Source organism: Hemiscyllium ocellatum, chromosome 20 (genome assembly GCF_020745735.1).
Source record: "Hemiscyllium ocellatum isolate sHemOce1 chromosome 20, sHemOce1.pat.X.cur, whole genome shotgun sequence".
Lineage (NCBI taxonomy): Eukaryota > Metazoa > Chordata > Chondrichthyes > Orectolobiformes > Hemiscylliidae > Hemiscyllium > Hemiscyllium ocellatum.
This window is the reverse complement of record NC_083420.1, coordinates 36,605,316-36,629,481: the sequence shown is the minus strand read 5'-3', so window position 1 is coordinate 36,629,481 and position 24,166 is coordinate 36,605,316. Positions and strand designations below refer to the sequence as shown.

The window sequence follows — 24,166 nt, the reverse complement described above, 5'->3', positions numbered from 1 at the left end:
TACTTGTTGTGCAAGGGGCCACGTTTCAATTTTGTCTTAATCAAGATGTCATTGAGCAGGTTAGATTTGGCACAAGATTGAGAGTTTCATAAAGTATAAAAATAATATATTGATCGTTTTCTAAATAAAAAAGACCATTTTAGAAAATGCATTTCTCACTAATAAAACCTGCTTTGTCTTTTCACTTAGGCCGAGCTAGAGACAGAAACTAAGCCCTAGGTCTTGACCACCAGGGAAGCTGCTGAGAACTGGGGCTGAGCTTTGGGTTTAATTAATACTGACTCTGCGCTTCCCTCTGACGCATGCTGAGCTGACTTTGGAAAATTTCTATGCAAGTGTATGGTGGAAGTGGTTTTTTTTTTCATCCTGTTCTCTCTGCTGCATGGATAGTTTTTTGGAGAGGGAGAGAAGAACTTGGAAAAGTGTGTCTGTCTGTCTGTCTGTCCAGCTCTTGTTTTCAGGGCCATAGACAGATTCCCTGTTACAGGTCTTCTATATGTCTACAATAAAACTTGACATGGTGGACACACCCTTTGTGGGCCTAGTTCTGGACCCTAATCTGGACTGTTAGATAAGCCAGGTTTAGATAAAGTAGGAGGAGAGATGCTAAAGTAGTGCATTATTAGGAACTCTTTTGCTTAATTCCCTAATCTAAACTACTGCTATAAATTGTAAATACTTCAGGCCTGAAACAGATCTGTATCAGTGTTAGTTTATCATTGATTTTTTTTTGTTGTTTTGAAAGTTTACCAATCCTCAATCCATTGTATTATTATCCGCAAACCCATGAATTCCTACGTTTATCTTAATGTCCTGTGTAGTGCCTACAAAACTCATTTGGAGTAGAAGTAGGCCATTTGACCCATCAAGCATGGCTGATTTGAATAATATTCAGCTAACCACTTTGTTACCCTTCCTGATTAAAAATCATCTAACTCAGCCTTGATTTATTTTTAACCCAGTCTCCACAATCCATGACAGTAAAGAATTCCACATGTCCATTCCCTGCTGAGAGAAGAAATTCCTCTTCTTCTGTCCTAAGTGGCTGATCCGTTACTCTGAAATTATGCCCTTTGGTCCTAGACACCTCATGTAAGGGGAACAACCTTTCAGCGTCTACCCCTCAAGCCCCCCAAGAATCTTGTGTTTCAATATGGTCACCTGTCTCCTAAGTTCCAATGAGTAAGAGCCCAACCTATTCAACCTTGGCTCGCAGGAAAATTCCTCTATACCTGGGTTCAGTCATAGAGATGTACAGCATGAAAACAGACCCTTTGGTCCAACCCGTCCATGCTGACCAGATATCCCAACCCAATCTACTTCCATCTGCCAGCACCCAGCCCATTTTCCTCCAAACCCTTCCTATTCATATACCTATCCAAATGCCTCTTAAATGTTGCAATTGTACCAGCCTCCACCACATCCTCTGGCAGCTCATTCCATACACATACCACCCTCAGTGTGAAAATGTTGCCCCCTTGGGTCTCTTTTATATCTTTCCCCTCTGACCCTAAACCTTCGCCTCCTCGACCCCAGGGAAAAGACTTTGTCTATTTATCCTATCCATGCCCCTCATGATTTTGTAAACCTCTATAAGGTCACCCGTCGGCCTCCGACACTCCAGGGAAAACAGCATCAGCCTGTTCAGCCTCTCCCTGTAGCTCAGATCCTTCAACCCTGGCAACATCCTTGTAAATCTTTTCTGAATCCTTTCAGTTTCACAACATCTTTCCGATAGGAAGGAGACCAGAATTGCGCGCAATATTCCATCAGTGGCCTAACCAATGTCCTGTACAGCCGTAACCCACTGAACCTTTTCTGGACTGCCTGCAATACCAGCCCCTCTTTCCTTTAGCGAAGAGGAGCACATCTGTTCATAGTGTTCTACTTATTTTCACACTAATGCTTTATTTAGATTTAGCAAGTCTGCTCTATTTTATACTCTGTTTCCTTTTAAAATAAAAGCTAACAGTCCATTTGCCTTCCTTATTACCTGCTGAATGTGAAATAATCACAAAAAAGCAATCATACATGTGGACTTTCAAATCCTTCTCTGTTGCAGCATTCTGCAGTTTCTTTCCATTTAAATAATAATCACTCTGTATTCTCCCTGTCAAATTGCATCATCTCTTGTTTTCCCACATTCCATACCATCTGCTAAGTGTTTGCCTACTCACTTAGACAGTTTATACCATGTGCAGATTTTGTCATCTTCACCATTTGCCTTCCCATTTATTTGCATTATTAGAAACTTGGCTGACGTACTTTCACTTCTGTCATTCAATTGAGTCCTGTGGTTTTCCATTAGTTATAGATTATCCTTAAAATGCTTCCTTATCCTAACTCTACTTTCTATTGCTTAATTATTCCATTCTTGTATACTACCCTAACACACCATGTGCCTAACGCGTTGTACCTTATCAAATCCCTTTTAGGAATCCAAATATATAAAATCCCCATTTTCTATTCTGCTTGTTACCCCAGATATCCAGTAAATTTGGAAGGCATGATTTCCTCTCATTGAAGCCAAGCTGACTCTGATCAAAAGTATTTCTGAATGGTCTGATATTATATCCTTTATCATGGAAATTAGTGTTGTTGTCCCTATGTTAAGCTAACTGACTACGTTTTTTTTAATCTCCTTCCATTTTTGAACATTGTTACACTGGCGGTTTTGCAATCCTCTGTGACTTTATCAAAATCTCTGAATTCTTGCACAAATACTTAGCAGCGCATCCAATATCTGAATATCGACTTCCATTAATATCCTAGGCTATAAATCATTGAATCCAGAGGATTTATCAAGCTTTAGTCCCGTTAGTGCTCTTGTACTTTTTCCCTCGTGATAGTTACTATACTTATTTTCTCCCCAACTACCTTTTGCCCATTGACTATTTTGTAATTTTGGATTTCTATTAGTGTCTTCTACCATAAAGGCTGCAGAGTATTTATTCAACTCCTGTGCCATTTCCTGGTTCTCCATTATTGTTTTCCCAACCTCATTCTCGAAGAGGCTGATGTTCACTTTGGCCTTTCTTCCTTACATATTTAAAGGAGGTCTTGCTGTCAGTCTGGATATTATGGAGAAGACATTTATTTTGATACTTTACAAAGGCTTGTTCTTCACACTTTATTGTAACTGTTCTTTGAAAATAGTATAAATTTTATGCTGAAGCTAAAAAAAACAGAGCTAAACATAAACTGAAAACCTCACTTTTTAAAGAGTAGAAATATTTGCCAGTTAATTCTTTTGCCCTGCACTTGTGTCACATTATGATTTTTATAATGTTTCTGCCACTGATGTTACTGGAGGCCTCTGGATCCACATTTTATCCTTTTATCCTCACTTCTTCTGCCAGAGACATATTGCAGAAAGCCTTACATTTAGCTCCTCTTTCTCTCAGCACCAAATTCACACTTTTAGCCAAATTCTCAAAAATAATCACTTGGCCTTTATGTATAAAGTCTCCAGTCAAACTGACCATATAGTGCAAAAAATCCCTTTCTTATGTGGATCTATTGGAGTCACAGTTATCAGCATCACATTTAGACAAGGAATTTCAGGTGCTTGAATAATAACTGACCCCTACCTTACAGCTGTGCTATCTAATTAGGCTATTTTAAGATAAAGGTGTTTCAAAGATGTGTAATAACATCTCTGAGCAGGTTGATTTGGAAATAGACAAAAAAGTTGAACTTAAAGGCTATTGTCTGAATCTGACTCAACCTAAAACTTAATTATGAAATGCTTTTTGAAACTTCAAGTAATTACATGCATCAGATTCCCACTTGGTCCACCCTAGTTACATTTTCGAACTCTGTAGCTTTGTCAAATCAATGTTGGCTCTATCCCATCACACTAATTTTCCAAATGCCTTGTTATTGCATCCTAATAATAAATTCTAGCTTTTTCCCCACCAATTATATATAACTGGCTTAGTTTTCTTGTTTTCTTCTTGCCTCTCTTCCATAAGTGTTACATTCACAATCTTCTAATAGAGGCACATATTTTTGGAATCTATAGAGTTATAGAAAATTAGAGCCATTGCCTTCACAGTCTTTGTGGTATCGCACCTCACTATCAGTGCCCTGGAATTCAAGTCCTGCTATTGCAGGAATCATCTCAGGAGTTAAAATATGATCAAATTATACAAAGTTCACAAATTTACGTGTTTGTTAGACTCATGTTAACAGAAAACATGCATCAAGTTTCTGTACTTAACAGGAACTTCAATTTATTGCAAATGAAAATATTCTAATCATTAGTAAATTATGAACTGTTGACAGATAATTACTTGTTACTGCTTTAACCCTCTTCTAAAACCCCTGTACTCTCCCCCTTGCGCAAATGCAGATACTCTCACCGCCAGTCCTCAGGATTCGAAGGGTGTTGTTTTGTTGCCCAAGTTGTTTTGATTTTTCTTGTCATGTCTGCACAAGGGGACAGGTTCACAAGTTATAAAGTCGCTGACTCTCATTAAAAGCAACAGCTAACAGCACCTGGTGGAAGAAAATAAACTGACTTGCTTTAGGTATTTAACTGGGGGGGAGAGAGAGAGAGAGAGAGAGAGGATACCACCTGCACTCCAGCAGTCTGAGGCTTGTGCCAATATTATTCGCATCCACAAGCTGCTCATGGAACCAATAAGATGGTTGTTATCAGGCTTATCGCCTTTGGCAATCGCATCTGGTCACAACTCTCATCCAATCAACCACTTATCTCGCATTTTATGTACAAACCCTTTCGCTTTCAAACACCTTTTCCCACTTCTTTTAAAGCAACGATCTTACAACGTAACAGTGCAGTACAGGCCCTTTGGCCCTTAATATTGCGCTGACCTGTGGAATCTTAAACCTATCTATCCTACACTATTCCATTTTCTTGGATATGTTCAGTGGATATGTTTATCCACTTGTTAAAGTGGGTATTTGAGAAGGCCCAGGGAACTCCTTGTGGACTCAGACCTGTAAAGCCTCTCTTGGTTCATCCCAGGGATCTTACTCTTTGAAAGTCTGGAATAAAAATCTCTTACAGACAATTTAGTTTAATTTTAGTCATCCCCTTTATTCACTAATAGCATCACTGTTACAACATAACACTGATATCTGTAAGCTAAACTAACTAGGTTCTAAAACCTAGGAGAGTAGGCACTAGCTGTTCAAGTGCCTCTGCAGGGTACTCCGATGTACTAATACAAAGTGGCTTCCTTTATATAAAAGTCTTTTTAAAATTGCATTTTCTTAATTAGACAGATAACACGTGAAAGACAATAATTTGTAAGGAAGAAAAGTTAATTGACAGGTCTATGTACGCTTGACTAATCACTCCTACAGGCCCTAAGCCATTCATCAGGTGGGAAAAACATACCCAGCCGAGTTAGGTGCCTGCTAGCAAGATAAACCCCTATCATAAAGAGGTACCAGTCTGAGCTAATTGGAGAGTTGATAAGGTAAACTTGTACAGCTCACATGTCTGAAAGAATTATTTTGCAAAATGGCTTCTTAGCAAGAAGGGCAAACTTTTGACCCTAAAATGGCTTCCTGACACATTGTGCAGAATCTATTCAATGTTAGGCTTCGAATAACTTTCTTTAAAGCTAGGAGGAGACTCCTGCTTTTTAAACACTGTATCATTTTGTACCCGTGGCTGAGATGTTACCATTAAGTTGCATTTAAACTGATTTATTAGTCTTCGAATTAAACATGCTATCTTTTTCAGGGTTGTGATTCAAATTCAAATAAGACGTAAGATCTGATTAGTTAGAATTGACAGTGGGCCAATCTGCAAGGTCTATAGAGTGGTCTGCAAGCACAACAAGTGAGTTAAAGCTTCACCAGTATTAGCTTTTACAGAGTTTGAGCAGCCATTACCAGTATAAATACAATGTCATAAAGTCCTAAAATGCAATTAAATTCAATCCATAGCAGATAAGCACTAAGTTAATTTTTGATTGGCTCCAACGGCCTCAGCACAAAAATGGTTCTCTCTGTCTCTCTCTCTGTCTGTCTCTCTCTCTCTGTCTCTGTCTCTGTCTCTCTCTCTGTCTCTCTCTCTCTGTCTCTCTCTCTCTGTCTCTCTCTCTCTGTCTCTCTCTCTCTGTCTCTCTCTCTCTGTCTCTCTCTCTCTCTGTCTCTCTCTCTCTCTGTCTCTCTCTCTCTGTCTCTCTCTCTCTCTGTCTCTCTCTCTCTGTCTCTCTCTCTCTCATGTCTCAATTAAGTCACCTCTCAACCTTCTCTCTAACAAAAGCAGCCTCAAGTCCCTCAGCCTTTCCTCATAAGGCCCTCCCTCCATACCAGGCAGCATCCTAATAAATCTCCTCTGAACCCTTTACAAAACTTCCACATCATTTCTATAATGTGGTGACCAGAACTGTACTCTGTACTCTAAGTGCGGTTGCATCAGAGTTTTGTACAGTTGCAACATGACCTCATGGCTCCAAAACTCCATTTCTCTACAAATAAAAGCTAATGCACCAAATGCCTCCTTAACAACCCTATGAACCTGTGTGGCAACTTTCAGGGATCTATGTTTATGGACACCTGAGATCTCCCTGCTCATCCAATGTTACCATTAGCCCAGTACTCTTTATTCCTCTTGCTCCTTGCAAAGTGAATCACTTCACACTTTTCCGCATTAAATACCATTTGCCACTTCTCAGCCCAGCTCTGCAGTTAATCTATGTCCCTCCTGTAACCTGCAACATCCTTCGGCACTATCCACAACTCCACCAACCATAGTGTCATCCACAAATTTACTAGCCCATCTTTCTACGCCCTCAGAACAGATCCTTGTGGTACACCACTAGTAACTGAACTCTAGGATGAACATTTCTCATCAACCACCTCCATCTGTCGTCTTTCAGCTTGCCAATTTCTGATCCAAACCGCAAAAGCACCCTCAAAGATGGTCAAAGAAATTGTCTGGTGGCAGATAAATATTCCCCACCGCACCATCCCTCGATGATAAATCAGTTCTCCTTGATGTTGAGAATAAATCTGAGGAAGCACTCAGGGTGACAAGGGCATAGAATGTTATCTGGGTGTAGTACTTCAATGTTCTTCACACAGTATCTCCACGGGCCTACTACTTGTCGGGCAAGACATCAAATACACAGCAGCCAGACTGTGGGAAGCGATTAGTGAATCAACAAGAGGGAAACATTCTCACCAAACTATTGACAGATGTATCTGTCCCTAACAGTATCTGTAGGAGTGGCTATCGCACAATTGTGGTGTGAGATCCAAACCACTAAATCTCATTCTTCCGTATTTTGTGCAATAGCTGAGATTTAGATGTTTCAGTAAGAACAGAGAAGATGGTAAAAGAGGGGGAGGTATGGCATTGTTAGTCGAGGACCGTATTACGGTGACTGAAAATGTTTGAGGACTTGTCTACTGAGGTTACATGGGCTGAGGTTCGAAATAGGAAAGGTGAGGTCACCCCGCTGGGAGTTTTCTATAGACCTCCAATAGTTCCAGGGATATAGAGGACAGGAGAGCAAAGATAATTCTGGATAGGAGCGAGAGTAACAGGGTGGTAGTTATGGAGACCTTTAACTTTCTAAATATTGGAAATACTATAGTTCGAGTACTTTAGATGGGTCAGTTTTTGTCCAATGCGTATGGGATGGTTTCCTGACACATTTTGTAGACACGTCAACAAGAGGTGAGGCCACATTAGACTTGGTACTGAGTAATTAACCCGACCAGTTGGGAGGTAGGTGAGCACTTTGGTGATCGTGACCACAATTCAGTTACCTTTACTTTAGCTATAGAGGAGCTTAGGTATATACCGCAGGGCAAGAGTCACAGCTGGGGGAAAGGAAATTATGCAATTTAGGCAAGATTTTAAATGCATAGGATGGGTAAGGAAACTGCAGTGGAGCTTATTCAAGGAATAGATACTGCGTTTCCTTGATAACTATGTATCAGTCAGGCAAGGAGGAAATGGTTGAGCATGGTTTACTAAAAAAAGTTGAATCTCTTGTGAAGAGGAAGAAAAAGGTTTATTTAAAGCTGAGAAGTGAAGGCTCAGTTCGGGCGCTTGAGAGTTCCAAGTTACCCAGGAAGGACTGAAGGAGAGAGCTAAGAAGAGCCAGGAGAGGACATGAGAAGTCGTTGGCAGATAGAATCAAGGAAAACCCTAAGTTTTCTGTAGGTATATCAGGCATAAAAGAATGACTGGAGTAAGATAGGGCCAATCACGGATTTTTCGTCAGTATTCACACAGGAAAAAGACTATATTGTTGAGAATACTGCGACACAGGCTACTAGTCTAGATGGGATTGAGGTTCTCAGAAGCGTGTTAGCAATTCTGGGAAGTTAGAAAATAGATAAGTCCTCTGGGCCGGATGCGATATATCCAAAATTGAGAAGCCATGGAGGAGATTGTAGAGCCTTTGGTTTTGATCTTTGTCGTCATTGTCTGCAGGAATAGTGCCAGAAGACTGGAAGATTGCAAATGTTGTCCCCTTGTTCAACAAGGAGATAGAGACAACCCTGGTAAGTTTTAGACCAGTAAGCAAAGTGTTGAGTGTTGGAAACGGTTATAAGAGAGAAAGTTTATAATCATCTATGTAGAAATAAGTTGATTATGGGTAGTCAACACGGTTTTGTGAAGGGTAGTCCGTGCCTTGAGTCCTTTGAGATGGTGACCAAATAGGTGGATGAGGGTAAAGCAGTTGATGTGGTGTATGTAGGTTTCAGTAAGGTGTTTGATAAGATTACCCACGATCTTGTTACGACTGTTATGGGGAGATTTGTCAACTTTGTCTTACAACTTCCTTCAGTATATTTCTTGCCTATTACATGGTTTCATACGTGTTTATTTCATGCCTTGCCACTTATTCCACATAATATTTTCTCCCATCTGTCTCAGTGGGATGGTTACGATTGCTATGCTTTTCTTTTTGCATACTTAAATAAACTGTCTCATTTAGTTTACTTTCATAACCAACATTCTCTTTCCATTGTCATTTTTTTATATTTTAAAATCCTATCCTCCAGGCTAGATACTGTTTTCTGTAAATGTTATAAACATCAGTCTTTAATTCTACCTTTCACTTATTGGCTATTGATGGGCAACCTTTTCTTCTTTAACAGAATTTGTAATCTTTGCAAATTATGAATGAATTAGTTAACATTTCATTTCTATCTACCATTGCATTTTATCCTAATTTCCCAATATGCTTTGGCAATTTTTCTCGTGTACCAATGCTCTTAGCCTCGAGCTAAGACTATATTGACCGTATTCTTCCCCAAAGGCTCCTTTACAACAAGGTTCTTCAGTAATTTTGTCGTCTTGCGCAAAGTTAGACCTACACTAATCTGTTCCTTCGTTGGTTCGTTGACATCCTGAACTGTAAATCTATCTGAATGCATTTCCTGAACTTGATTTTCCCCTCCGCTATTGCTCGAAATTTGGTTTGTCCAGCTTACATGAAGAATTAAGTTCCTTGTAACTATTATATTTTTATCAATGCATTTACTTTTCTGATTTATATTCTGCCTGGCACAACAAATTTTGTTGGGTCAACATAAATATTCCCAACATTTCTCGAACTCCTTGTTTCTTAATTCCACCCAAACTGATTCCACATTTTGATTTTGAGTTAAGATCTTTTTCTGTCTTTATTCTGTTCCTTATTATCAAGGCAACTCTTTCCATTTACTGAAATATTTAATACCCAGTCTTTGCTACACAACTGCCCATGCATAATGTCTGTTTGAACAAATCTATTACTTTCTAACTGTCATTGTTTCATCCATTTTATTATAATGCTTCATAAATTTGAGCTTAACATTTCCTCATTTTGCTGATCTCAACCCAATCACTGGTGTTTCATGACATTTATTGAGCTCTACCACTTTCGGTTACCTTTTTGTTGTTCCTTCCAAGAGGGCTCCTAAGTCAATTCTGTTCACTTAAATCATAGAGTCATAGGGATGTACAACATGGGGAAACAGACCCTTTGGTCCAATTTGTCCTTGCTGACCAGATATCCAAATTTAATCTAGTCTCAATTGCCAGTGTTTGGTCCATATTTCCCTCAACCCTTCCTATTCATATACTCATCCAGATGCCTTTTAAATGTTGTAATTGTGCCAGCCTCTCCCACTTCCTCTGGCAGCTCATTCCATACACACGCCACTCTTTGTGTGAAAACGTTTCCCGTTAGGTCCCTTTTTAAATCATTCCCTTCTCTCATTCAACTTATGCCCTCTAGTTTTTGATGACTCCACTTTGGGGAAAAGACCATGTCTATTTACTCTGTCCATAACCCTCATGATTTTATAAACCACTATAAGGTCACCCCTCAGCCTCCAACGCTCCAGTCTATTTAGCCCCTCCTTATAGCTCAAACCCTCCAACCTGGCAACATCCTTGTAAATCTCTTCTGAATCCTTCCAAGTTTCACAACATCCTTCCTATAGCAGGAGACCAGAATTCCAGACAGTATTTCAAAAATGGCCTAACCAATATCCTGTGCAGCCTAACATGACCTCCCAAATCGTATACTCAAATCATTCACCAATAAAGGAGAGCATGCCAAATGCTGCGACTCCACTTTCAAGGAACCTGCACTCTAAGGTCCCTTTTGTTCAAAAACACTCCCCAGGATCTTACCATTAAGTGTAAAAATCTTGCCCTGATTTGCCTTTTCCAAAATGCAGCACCTCACATTTATTAAACTCCAACTGCCACTCCTTGGCTCATTGGCCCATCTGATCAAGATCCTGTTGTACTCTGATTTTTGGTAACTTTGCAAAGTTTCTTAACCATACCTCCAATGTTCACACTGTTTATATGAATGATGAAAAGCAGTGGGCACTTCCTTGTGGCATGCTTCTGGTCACAGGCCTCCAGTCTGAAAAGCAACCCTCCACCACAGTCCTCTGTCTTCTACCTGCCAATTCTGTATCCACATGGCTAGTTCTCCCTGTATTACATGTGATCTAATCTTGGTAATCAGTCTCCCACGTGGAATCTTGTCAAATGCCTTACTGACGCCCATATAGATCACACCCATCGCTCATCAATCATCTTTGTTACTTCAAAAAAAAACTCAATCAAGTTAGTGAGACACTGACCTTGCCTTTCCAAATACATGCAAATCCTGTCCCCTAGGATTCCCTCGAGCAACTTGCCAACCACCGATGTCAGGCTCACTGGTCTGTAGTTCCCTGGCTTGTCCTTTCCACCTTTGTTAAATCGTGGCACCACATTAGCCAATCTCCCGTCTTCCAGAACTTCACCTATGACTATTGATGATATAGATATCTCATCAATGGGCCTAGCAATGATTCCATAGCCTTCTACAAGTTCAATCTCACAAAAAAAATCACAGTTTACTATTTTATCAAGATGTACATTTAATGCTGAAAAATACCCTCGTTGAGTTCAGGTCGCTACGTGAGCAGATTGAATTTGGAACTACATTCACCTTCCTGAGAACTATTTGGGATGTTTTTAAATATCTATGCATTTTGTTAAAATGGTACTCTTTACCTTTTTATCATTTTGGTGTGAGAAGTCGAAGTCAGTTAGTAATGTCTTGCCTAGTTACTAAAGTGACAAATCACAACCTGGAGAGAGAATTGAGAAGATTAAAAGTATCAAGATGAGTTTGCAGCATGTGCATAATTTCATTGCAAGTGTTCTTTCATCAGAAGTTTATATTTATAAACTGACATGATTGGGTGTTTTAGATTTTGTTCTCCAGTGAGATGGCTGGAGGTTAGTATAGTTGATGTACACTCTTCCTCTGGTGATGGAGCTGACTATTCCCAATAAACAGGAACTCTGTACAGTTGTGCACCTATTAACCCTAATCCCACTGGATAAAGCATATGTAAGTATGCTGTGCAATATTAACCCTATTAAATACAGTAAGTTCATGAAAATTCAGTTTTAAACAGAGTATTTCACACATTAATAGATGGAACTGGTTGCAACAAAGAAATAATGGTCTGTCTCTTAGGTCTTCCCTTTCAGATCTGCCTTCTTCATCTTCTCAACTTGCCCCTGCTAACTGTTACCCCAACTCCAGCCTCCCTTTCCTTTTTCAAGTCCATAAATGCATTGTTGACTCTGAATGCTTTGGCCAACTTCCCACCCATTTCTGAATCCCCAGGTTTCTACAATGTGAGCCAGTGCTCACTTTATAAGAAGGATCTATGTCATTTTATCCATTTCATTGTAATGCTTCACAAATGTGGGCTTTAAATTTTTCTCATTTGTGGTAATGTTCATTGATAGGGATTGGATAAATTTCCAAACAAAAAGAGGTTGTTCGTCTGTTGACTTAACTTCAATTGCTAGATTGTGATCTAGACTTTTTCGTTCACCTTTGCCAATGATAGTGATTGATTGGCATTTATGTACTTAGAAATTTAGCTTGTGGCAATATTTTGATAAGCTCTTATGAATTTGTTTTTTTTTGGGCTGGCATCAGACTGTAATGAATTGAATGCTAATAAAGTTGTAATAAATTAAATATCAAAGTGAATATATTTAGTAAGGCATTCATCAGATCTTGTATTACACTTGATTGCAGCCTGTTAGGCACACTATACTGACAACTCAAGCAGCTTGCTTCACTTGAGCTCATGACAGACAGCAACTTCATTTGTCCTTGATTTCTCCTTGGTAGCCAGTTTTCACAATGCACTCAACTCAGTGACATGAAAACAATATGTGCAAGGCACTGTGACTGAAATTTTGTTTTGCTCTTATTATGCAAAGTAATTCAACAAATGTGACTTCTTTGTGGTTTATAAGACAAATTTCTTCATCTAAGATTAGAGTATTAAAATGGCATGCAAAGGTACATTGTCCCTACTTTGTCTGGCTGCCTTATGCAGGGGCTGTTTATTTCCTGTGATTTGTTTCTGGCTGCATTCTCCCCAGCAGCCATTTCTTGATTGTTCATAGCAAAGCTTTTGCGCAGTGCTTCTGTTACTGTGTACTCTGGTTGTTGCTGTGTTTCTGTTGGCTGTATTTCAGTGTTGGCTGCTGTACCCTGATGGCAGGGATTTCAATTCAGTTCCAAGTAAAAAGGGATTTGTGTAATTTTCACAAGAATTATGATAGACTGCGCGATATTACATCTGCCTTGTTAATCCATCAGTTTTGCTGTTAAACTCGACAAGTGTTTTAAAATATTGCTGCTTGGCTTGTGCGTAACTTTAGTTTTGCATGTGGTATGAGAAATTGCTCAGACTAACCTTGGCAAGGAGACAAAATCAGCTCCAAGAGAGTCTTTGGCAGCCATGTTGAAGAGCACTTTGAAACTGTACAGTCTAGCTCAGGGAGAAATGAGCTTTAATTCAATGTTGCTGTGTGAAGGGAACAGGAACTAGGAGCAAGGTGTCTCTAGATGGAATGTTTGCTTTAATCTGCTGTGAATGCCCTTGGGTTATCTAAATTTATAGGGATATATTCTGATAATTTCTCCTTTTGTGCATCTGGTGAATTGGCAACACCTACTTGGTGCCCTGCTGAATGTAAACCTCTCAAAGCTCTATTGTTTTTAATATTATAATGTCATAGTCATACAGCAGGGAACCAATCCTTCCCTTAAAATATGCCCCCTAGTTGTTTCTTCTGCAATTTCATTGCACCCTTTATATGTGTGACTGGATATAATGATGTTAAAAGGTTGGTTGCTTATCTTATAGGTAAGTATTACAGAAAAGCATTTTGCTTGTTAAACTTCAGAAAAATCAAATAAAGGATTTAGAAAAACTGATTTTGAGCTAGCTGTTTAATGATTTGTCTGTACATTCTTCACCAGTTATGTATTGACAACCATTCATCATCAAGATCAGACCTTTGGAAAAGAATACAGCTTGAAATGGAGGTTCTCTACACCTCCAGTTAGTACGGTGCACATGTTCAGTAATTTTTATGAATGACCAGCAGATAGTTTAGATTAGTTTGTACTGGCTGGAGATGGTACCTTTGCTATCTGGGAGACTGTGAACCTGTTGCTTTTCAATCGGAAATGCAAAACACCTGGCTATCAGTTGCTTGCATTGCATGAAGAAGGGATGATAGTGATGATGATTATAAGTGTGCTTTCTTTTGTGAAGTAAAAGTTATCTTTCTACAACTCAGTTGAGTTTGTTTTATTGGTAGCTCCTCCATAAATTTGTTTTTGTATTAAGGAAAAAAGTTTGTCTATTTTTGTTTCCTTACTGAGGGTTCAGATACATTACCTATCATCAACTTTCTAATGGTTTTGAGAGGGAGTGAGGATGACAAAGGACCAGTATCCTTGTAGATGTAAGGGTTTGTTAGGGGGTGAAAATTAATTTGGCAGGGCAAGAGAGTAACCAGGAAAAGATAGGGCCCGGAAGGGACAAAAGTGCAATTTGTACGTGGAGCTGGAAGACCATTAATGTTTTAAATGAGTCCCAGTGTAGAGAAGGATGATGCAGTAATAGAAATCGGGGGGGGGGGGGGAAGCTGTGATACATTTGAATGAATTTAGTTTTGAGAGAGGTTTTAGTGGTTTTAGCAGATTTGCCTAGCTGGGAAGTTGATTTGCAGGCATTTTGTCCCCTGTCTAGGTGACATCTTCAGTGCTTTGGAGCCTCCTGTGAAGTGTTGCTGTACTGTCTTCTGGTTTTGTATTTGGTTCTATTTCTACTGCTTCTAGTTGCCGATTCCGGTTTTTTGTTGTACTGGCTGGTATATAGGGTCTAGGTCTACGTGCTTGTTGATGGAATCCATAGATGAGTGTGTGCTTCTAGAAATTCTCTGCTTGTCCTCTGTTTGGCTTATCCTATGATCGTTGTGTTGTCCCAGACTAATTTGTGGCTGCTGGTCATGGCAGTTAGTGGCTAGTTGCTGTTGAGTGCAGATTGCTAATTTTCTGCCTAGTTGACTTAGTGTTGTGTGCAGTCTTTGCATGGAATCTTGTAAATTTGTTTGTCTTGCACATGATGGGTAAAGGGTCTTTTGTCCTGGTGAGTTGTCTGAGCGTGGCTGTTGGTTTATGGGCTGTCGTGAATCCCAGTGGTCGGAAAAGTCTGGCTGTCAGTTCTAAAACATGTCTCATGTAAGGTAGTGTGGCTAGTGAGTTAGGTTGTGGCATGTTCTAGTTGCGTTGTTTGTCTGTTAGGTATCTGCGGATGAAGTTGCTAGGGATCTCCGTTCTTGGTGAATACTCTGCAGAGGTGCTCTTCTTCCCTTTGCACTGCTGCAGTGTTTTGTAGCCCTTTTGAACAGCATCCTAATGCAGCTTCTGTGTTCGGATGGTTGTTATTGTAGTTCAGGACCTTGTTGGCGTGACTTTCCTATACACTTCTATGGTGCATTCACCATTCTGTGTTCTTTCAACCATCACCTCTCAATGGGAATTGGTTGTTGGTTTTCTCCTCTGTCGTTATGAGTTGATTTCACTGGAGATTTCACCGAGACACGGGATGAAACACCTGCAAATTAGCTTCCCAGCTTGGCGAGCATGCCTACAATTATGACAACCGGCGCACGAGTTTCAAATCTTTGCACAAACATTGGTTTTAGCAGAATTGAAAGTAGATAAATCTCCAGAGTCGGATGAATTGTATCCGGTGCTCCTCCCTTGGGAGGGAAGAGAGTGTATTTCAGGAGCTCTGACATTACTTTTCAAATCCTCTCCGGCCACAGGAGGGGTGCCAGAGGCCTGCTATACAGCTAATTTGGTGCTTTTAATTAATACGTGTGGTGGAGGCATATCAGTAAAGTATAGGCCTGTGAGTCTAACACTAATGGTAGGGAAGCTATTGGAGTAAAACCAAAGTTCGGGGCAGAACTAAACTCCATTGGAAAGACCAGGGTTAATCAAAGATAGTCAGCATGACTTTGTCAGGGGGAAATCATGTGTAACTAATTTGATTGAAATTTTTGAGATGGTGACTTTGGTGAGTAAATGAGAATAGTGTAGTTGATGTGATCTTTGACTTCACTAAGGTTTTTGGCAAGATCCCACATGGCAGACTGGTTATGCGGCTAAGAGCCTGTAGGATTCGGCAATTCGGCTTCATGACAGAAAGCCATGGTGAAGATGGAAAGATGTTTTTGTGACTAGAAGCTTGTGTCCACCGGTGCCATGGTGTTCTGTGCTGCTTGTAGAGTAAATAAATGGTATGATGTAGGACGTATAATCACCTAAGTTCATAGATGACATGAAATGGATGCTGCACTAAATGGCAAAGAAGAAATGACTACAGAATGGTGTAGAAGAGTGGCAAATGGAATTTAATCCTTAAGTGTGAGGTGATACATTTTGTTAGGACTAACCAGGCAAGGGCGCACACATTGAATGGTAAGACTCTAGGAAGCTCAGAAGATCAAAGATGCAGATACCCATAGATCCTTGAAGAGATCAGGGAAATAAGATAGTTGAGACATGAAAGATATTTGCCTTCGAGTCAACGTGTTGAATAAAAAAATGAGGAATTTATGGAGTGTATACCTATAAGGCACAGATGGAGTACTGTGTTGTTTTGGTCAATACACTACAGAAAGGATGTGATTGTAACAGAGAGGGTGCAGGGAAGATTCTCCAGGATGTTGCCTGGCCTGGAGGGTTTCAGTTATGAAGACAGACTATATAAGCTGGAGTTTTCCTTGAAGCAGGGAAGGCTCAGGATGACCGTATTGAGGTGTACAATGTTATGAGGGTTATAGATGGGGGGATCTTTTCCCTTTAGAGAACTTACTAAATTATAACTGTGCGCCTTAGTTATTAAGTAGCAGGTTTAGAATCATAGAGAGCTATAGCACAGATAAAGGCTCTTCAGCGATTTGAGTCTACACCAGTCAAAAACAAGCACCTAGCTATTCCAATACCATTTTCCACGTGGCACCATAATCTTGTATGTCTTGGCATTGAAAGTGCACACTAAACACGACTTTAAAAAATGAGGGTTTCTGCCTGTACTTCCCTTATTGGCAGAGAGTTCCAGATTCTCATCACACTCTGGATGGAAAAAGTCTCCTTTTTGCTGTAAGGAAAACAACCCCAGTCTATCCAAACTTGCATCATAACTAAAACATTCCAGCCCAGGCAACATTTTGCTAAATGTCCTCCGCTCTCTCTCCAGTGCAATCAAATTCCTCCTATAATGTGGCTGCACACAGTACTCTAGCTGTGGCCTGTTTTATACAGTTCCAGCTGAAGCTCTCTGCTCTTTAACACTGAGCCTTGACTAACGAAGGCATTTTATCTAATTGCCATTACCTTGAAGGACTGGTGCACACCAACGTCCCTTTGATCTTCGGTGTTTACCAGGGTTCTGCTGTTCTTCATGTATTCCCTTGCCTTGTTTGTCCTGCCCTAGCACATCATCTCATACTTATTCAGATTTAATTCCATTTGCCAAATGTCCCTTGATCCCATGGGCTCTTGTGTTTGTTATTTATCTCTCATGTGAGACCTCAAAACCTTGCTGAATTCAAAGTAGACTCTGTCAAGTGCGTTGCCCTCATCTACTCACATGGTCACCTCCAAAAAATTCAATTGAGTCGGTCATGCATGGTTTCCTCTTAACAAACCCATGTTGACTGTTCTTGATTAATCCCTGCTTCTCCAAACTGCAGATTAATTCTAAATAATGCTGGATAAACTAGTTCTGATTTGAAGGATGGATGGAAGTTTCCACCTAAAAGGGTGGTAGAGGCAGAAACCCTCTACATTTATGAAGTGTTTAAATGATCACTTGAAATGCTATGGTCTTTTATATGAAGTGCTGGAAAATAGGATTAGAATAGATAGATGCCTGATGACCTGCATGGATGCAATGGTCCAAAGGGCCATTTTCCAGGTGATGAAAACTCTGTTAGCTGCTGAGTGTCTTTTTACTAATAAAATGTGGACTATTGATTTTTGAATTCCATAATCTAATTTTAATACATGGAAGTTTTGTGGACTAAAATGGTTTTAAAGGGGAAAAGAAATGTCAAAATGGCCACAACAATCATTGATCATGCAGATTGGCCAAACTTTGTCATACCACATTGGTTATGACAATGCAGTGTAAATTATAATTATTTTTATCAAAAGACACTGAAAAATAGTCAACTCAGTCAGCTATGAAGCAACTTTCATCTCTTGTTTTGATTTGCACTTGTAAGTATTTCTCACATCGGAGATTAAAGATCTAGCCTACTATTATCAAGCATGGGAAATAAGAAACTGTGACATGGGAATATACATCCCAGCTGTAGGGAAATCATGTGCCTGGTGAGGCAACTCCCCTAACCTGGATTTAAAGATGGAGGGATGAAAGTTCACACTTTTCAGCCCTAAGTTTGAAGATAAGGTTCTTTTATGGTTATTGGCTTAACTCACTTTCTTTCTTTTGACTGGTGAGTACTGTATTTAAAGTGACCAGCCCAACTCTGCTGTTGTAGAGTAGGTAAAAACAATGACTGCAGATGCTGGAAACCAGATTCTGGATTAGTGGTGCTGGAAGAGCACAGCAGTTCAGGCAGCATCCTAGCAGCAGTAAAATTGACGTTTCGGGCAAAAACCTTTCATGAATACAGACAGAGATTTGTTGTAGAGTAGGCTGATACAAAAAGCTCTCAAAATTAACACCCTCTTGTTTGAAGGGAGTTCAACAATCTCTGAAGTGACATGGGGTTATTTTAAGTGCGTAACCAGTCCATAACAATAGGTGCTTGCAAACTTTACTATTGGGAAAAGTAAAAGATTTTCTACCTGAAAGCAAGTTTTAATTCTACTGTACTGATAAAAAGGTTCTTCAGAAGAGTAGAGAATTTTCACTAGTTAAAATTTGCTTAGATTATGGGGCTGGTAACAATGGGTATTAATACAAGGATAGATATTTTGTTGGGGAAATGATCTGGCCTGTTGCCAAATATACCCCACAAGATTTTTTTAAAAAAACCTGGTGATAGTACAGCTATCCAGCTGGAAGCATCAGAAGGACCAGGAACGGAGTAGTTTTCTACAGGAGGTAGTAGAACTTTCAAAGTTTGGAATAGTTCAGGAAGGGTCACTGAAGTTAAGTGAGTGGGAAACAACTGAGATGTCTGGGATCAGTAGGGGTTTGGGAAACATTACAGAGGACAGAAATTCATGAGGTTTAGATTGCCTCAAATTAAATAGGGCTGAAGTCCAGCCAGCAATGTCAGAGAGGGTCAGACAGTTAAAAGGACCAGAGTTAAGCCAATAACCATAAAAGTAGGTGTGGAAGTGCCAGGAAATGTGACAAAAAAACGAAAGGACAAAACCAAAGATCTGGTTAACTGATCTGTTGATAAATTTAAAGGTAGACCAGGGGATATCTCAGACAGACCAAGAGGTAGTGAAAGTGAATTCTCAGTAGATGAAGGAGTACAGCAAAAGCCCAATAGCCATCAGATGGAGGCAGAGTCCCAGGGGACTGTAGAGCAGGCGAGGAGAACATCTTCCAAAGGGAACTGATAAGGGAATGGAACATATTCTACTACAGATATCAATGGTGGAGACCACCAGTATGTTTTAATGAGGTAAAACGGACATCCTCTGGGAGATCAATTAAGATGACCGATTTCAAACCTCTGTCCAGTTGGGTTGTTGTAAATTTCAATGAGAGTGAAGTGCAGGATTACCAGCTACTAATCTCCTCCTATAAATCAAATTTGGGAAAGTGCCTAAATCCAGTATAAGGGATTATGGGAGCCGTTCTCAACTTCGTGCATCTTACATGTCACTAAACATTTTGTCAAAATCTTCCATATATAAACAAAGCCTAATTTTTTTTGTTTTTCTATACTTTACATTTTAAGTACTTGAATAGGCGTTAGTGCACATTTTTAAGGACAACAACATTGCAATAATTTTGCTGAGAAAGTTTCTTGCTGAACTGTCAAAAAGAAAATGATGTAATTATTAGCAGGGAGCTTGTGGTTACATTTCATTCCCAAGCATCTCATTTCTTGGGTGTCTCACCAAGAAGACTTTCATGTTAGATTGATATTGAAACATTGGATTATTGACCTGGGCAGTGAAAGGTTAGAACTTAAACAGGCAGCATAGTTTTGGCAACAACTGTGCTGACCATTCCAAACAGGAACTTGTAAACAAATCATCCAGACCTTTGAATTACTTTTTCAGTAACGTAATTGCTCTGCTGCCACGTACCCTAATAACTTAGCAGTCAAAAGACTTTTATTCTGAGATTAGAGTATTGAATACTTGAAATTGATGCTGCACAAAAACCAAGAAATTTACATTTGGATTAGTAAATTAGTAATTTTCTGTGGGACCTGGGTTCTAATGCTACCTAGTTACAAAGCTGCAATAAGGTTAGCGTCATTCCTCACCCTATTACAATTTCTGTTTAAAATCTGTGCTAATCACTTTAGAAAACTTTGCCACAGTTTTGTAATAGTTACTTTCTGCCAAAGTGTAGCTATGCCAAGTCCTTTTTGAATAATGGTGCTAATTGGCTGTATGAATCCCAATTAAAAGGGAAGTGAGAGTCCGTACTTGTATATAATTCTGAGCATTCTGTGAATGCCAGGTTTCAGAAATGGAAGTGTTTGTCGCAGTCATAGTCGCACAGCATGGAAACAGATCCTTCAGTCCAACTCGTCCAATGCCAACCAGATATCCTAAATTAATCCAGTCCCATTTGCCAGCATTTAGGCCATATCCCTCTAAATCCTTTCCATTCATATCTCCACCCAGATGCCTTATAAATGTAATTGTACCATTCTCCACCATTTCTTCTGGCAATTCATTCCATACAAAGCACTGCCGTCTTGTGAAAAAGTTATCCCTTACGTCCACTTAAATACACCGCCACTTCTCTCCACCTCCCCCCCCCGCCCACTTATACCTGAGCCTTTTAATTTTGACTCCCCTACCCTGGGGAAAAGACCTTGACAATTGACTCTACCCATACTCAGGATTTTAAAAACCTGTATAAGGGCACCCCTCAACCTCCGATGCTCCAGGGAAGAATAGTCCCAGCCTATTCACCCTCTCCCTATACTTCAACTGTCCGATCCTGGCAATATCCTTGCAGACTGTTTTCTGAACCCTTTCAAGTTTCAGAACATCTTTTCTATAACAGGGAGACCAGAATTGAAAGCAGCATTCCAAAAGTGGCCTAACCAATATCCTGTACTACAGCAACAAGCCCTTCTAAATCCTATACTCAATTCACTGAATAAAGGCAAGCATACCAAATGCATCCTTCACTAGCCTGTATACCTGCGGTTCCAACTTGAAGGAACTGAGACCCTGCACTCCAAGGTGTCTTTGTTTGGCAACATTCCCCAGGACCTTACCATCAAGTGTATAAATCCTGCCCTGATTTGCCCTACCAAAATGTAGTACCTCACATTTATCTAGATTAAACTTTATCTACCACTTAGCCCATCTGACCAAGGTCTCGTTGTATTCTGAGGTAGCCTTCTTCGTGTCCACTACATCACCAATTTCAGTGTCATCTGCAAACGTACTAACCATACCACCTACATCCACATCACGTCCACATCATTTAAATAAATGTCAAAAAGTGGTGAACCTGGCAGTGATCTTTGTGGCACACCACTGGTCACAGGCCTCCAGTCCAACAAGCAACGCTGCACCACCATCCTCTGTCTGCTACCTTCAAGCCAGTTTTGTATGTAAATGGCTAGTTTTCTTGAATTCCATATGATCTAACCTTGCTAACCAGTCTACCAAGGGGTAATATTGTCGAACGCCTTACTGAAATCCATATCGACAATATGAACTACTCTGCCTTCATCAATCCTCTGTCATTTCAAAAAACTCAAGTCAAGTTAGTGAGACACAATTTTCCACGCACAAAGCCTTGTTGACTATCCCTAATCGGGCCATACATTTCCAAATGCATGTAAATCCTGTGCCTTAGAATTCCCTCCAACAATTTGCCACCAGTGACATCAGGCTCACCGGTCGATAGTTCTCTGGCTTTTCTTTACCACCTTTCTTAAATAATTGCACCACTTTAGCTGACCTCCAATCTGCCAACACCTCATCTGCGGCTATCGATGATAGAAATATCTCAGCAAGGGGCCCAGTAATCATTTCATTGGCTTCCCATTAAGTTCTAATCAGGTCCTGGAGATTTATCCACCACTATGCATTTTAAAATGTCTAACACCACCACCTCTGTAATATGGACACTTTTCAAGGTATCGCTGTTTATTTCCCCAAGTTCTCTAGCTTCCACATCTTTCTCCACAGTAAACACTAATGCTTGTTTAGTATCTTGCCCATCTCCTGCAGTTCCAAACATAGGCGGCCTTGCTGGTCTTCAAGGGACGTTGTTCTCTCCTGAGTTACTCTTTTGTCCTTAGTATTTTCCAGAATCCCTTTGGATTTTCCTTAACTCTGTTTGCCAAAGTGAGCTCATGTCTCTTTTTTGTCCTCCTGATTTCCCTCTTAAGTATACTCTTCCTGCCCTTTCACCTTTCTAGGGGTTCACTTAGTCCCTGATGTCAATACCTGACACATACTTCCTCCTTTTTCTTGACCAGAGCCTCAATTTCCCTTGTCACCAGACTCCCTATACCTACCAATCTTGCCTTTCACACTAACAGTGTCATACCATTTCTTGCTATCTCAGTACTGAAGACTTCCCTCGTGGCCTGCAAATATCTGCCCCTAATCAATGTTCTTGCCTAACAAGGTCAAAATTATCCTCACTTCAATTTAGAACTTTAACTTGTTGATCAATTCTATCCTTTTCCATACCTATTTCAAACTAATAGAATCTGATCACTATCCCCAAAGTGCTCCCCCACTGAGACCTCAGTGACTTACCCTGCCTTATTTCCAAGAGTAGGTCAAGTTTTGTACCTTCTCTAATATGTGCATCCACGGGGTGAATTTATAAAAATTGTACGCATTTGACACATTCTTCTCTGTCCACACACTTAATGCTATTTATGTTTGTCTGGTCAACTTTATGTTCATCAACCACACTTGGCTACTGATTCAAATAATTTTATGGAAAAAGCAGCTACTAACATTTACCGGCAGATTAACATTTGCAAGTAATTAAAATTGCCCTCACCAATTTGCCAACAACATGTTTTGCACAGCAGCCTGAAAAGAATGAAGAATTAACTCTGTTCTAGGTAGTGCAGTTCGTTCTGGTATAACGTGTTTCGTTAACACTTATTGGCTATAATACGATTGATGAATTGTGAAAGCTGTTTGGGTAATGCAAACTTCCTACTGAACAGACATAGCAATTTTATACAGCAGTTTTCTCTGGCGTGGGATTGCAGAGGAATGCAGTTGTCACATTATCGTAGAACGATCTGTATCATAGTCTACAGCTGTTTTTGTAAGGCCATAAAATACTTGCAGATAAAGGGGATAATTGACTCATATTTATTCATGATTGCCAAGTTAAAAACTCAATTCCCTTTCCTATTTCTCATCTCGGTTTCACTGACCATTATTCTGTCTGAAGGCCACTTTGTGTTTATCACTTTGTATAGTAAATCGTCATTGGTCTTAAATTTTCCTAGTCCTGCAGTCAACCATTGTTCCGACAGAGTCTTGTCATTCCTTGGAAGTAGTACTCCAGATTTGTCTTGCTTCCCCTATTAAATGTCCAGTGTAATTTTCCCATTCAAGGTTATGTAGCTCACATTTTTTGTAGCCTTTGCTCGTAATTAGCTTGGATAACAGTAACCAATCTGATGGATCTTCTCTGGATTAATGCACAACCTGTGTATTTACTCCTTTGTATATTGCTATCAAAACTGAATAGTAATTGAAGTGCTGTGTTACAAGGGCATCTATATAATTTTACTATGAACTCTTCTGCTGTGATCTAGCAACTAGCAATATGATTGAGCATTTTGTTTTGCTTTTTGAAAGCACGTGTTTGTGGTTTACTGCTCTGTTGCTTTACTACTAATATGAGGATCAGAGAAACCAGGAGCATGGTTTATGAACATATAATTTTTCAGAATCACAGTGACAGAGGTTCTGTGCTCTTGAAATTGGATTGTTTTTCTTTTGGGTGATTCATTTAGCCATGATTGACAAACTGTTGGATTGAGAAGTTCACTTAAAAAGTGCTTTAATATTAATTTATTTTGGCAGAGCAGGATGAATCTTTATCCTCTCAATTGTATGTATTGCAAGTTCTCTTTCTTTCAAGTACAGTTTAA

General features: G+C 39.8%; 1 protein-coding gene across 8 annotated transcripts in view; it reads left to right on the top strand.

Moving 5' to 3' along the window:
* LOC132825456 (trinucleotide repeat-containing gene 6A protein-like) overlaps positions 1-24,166 on the top strand; it is a 190,518-nt gene that overhangs the window by 102,512 nt on the left and 63,840 nt on the right. The window lies entirely within an intron of this gene.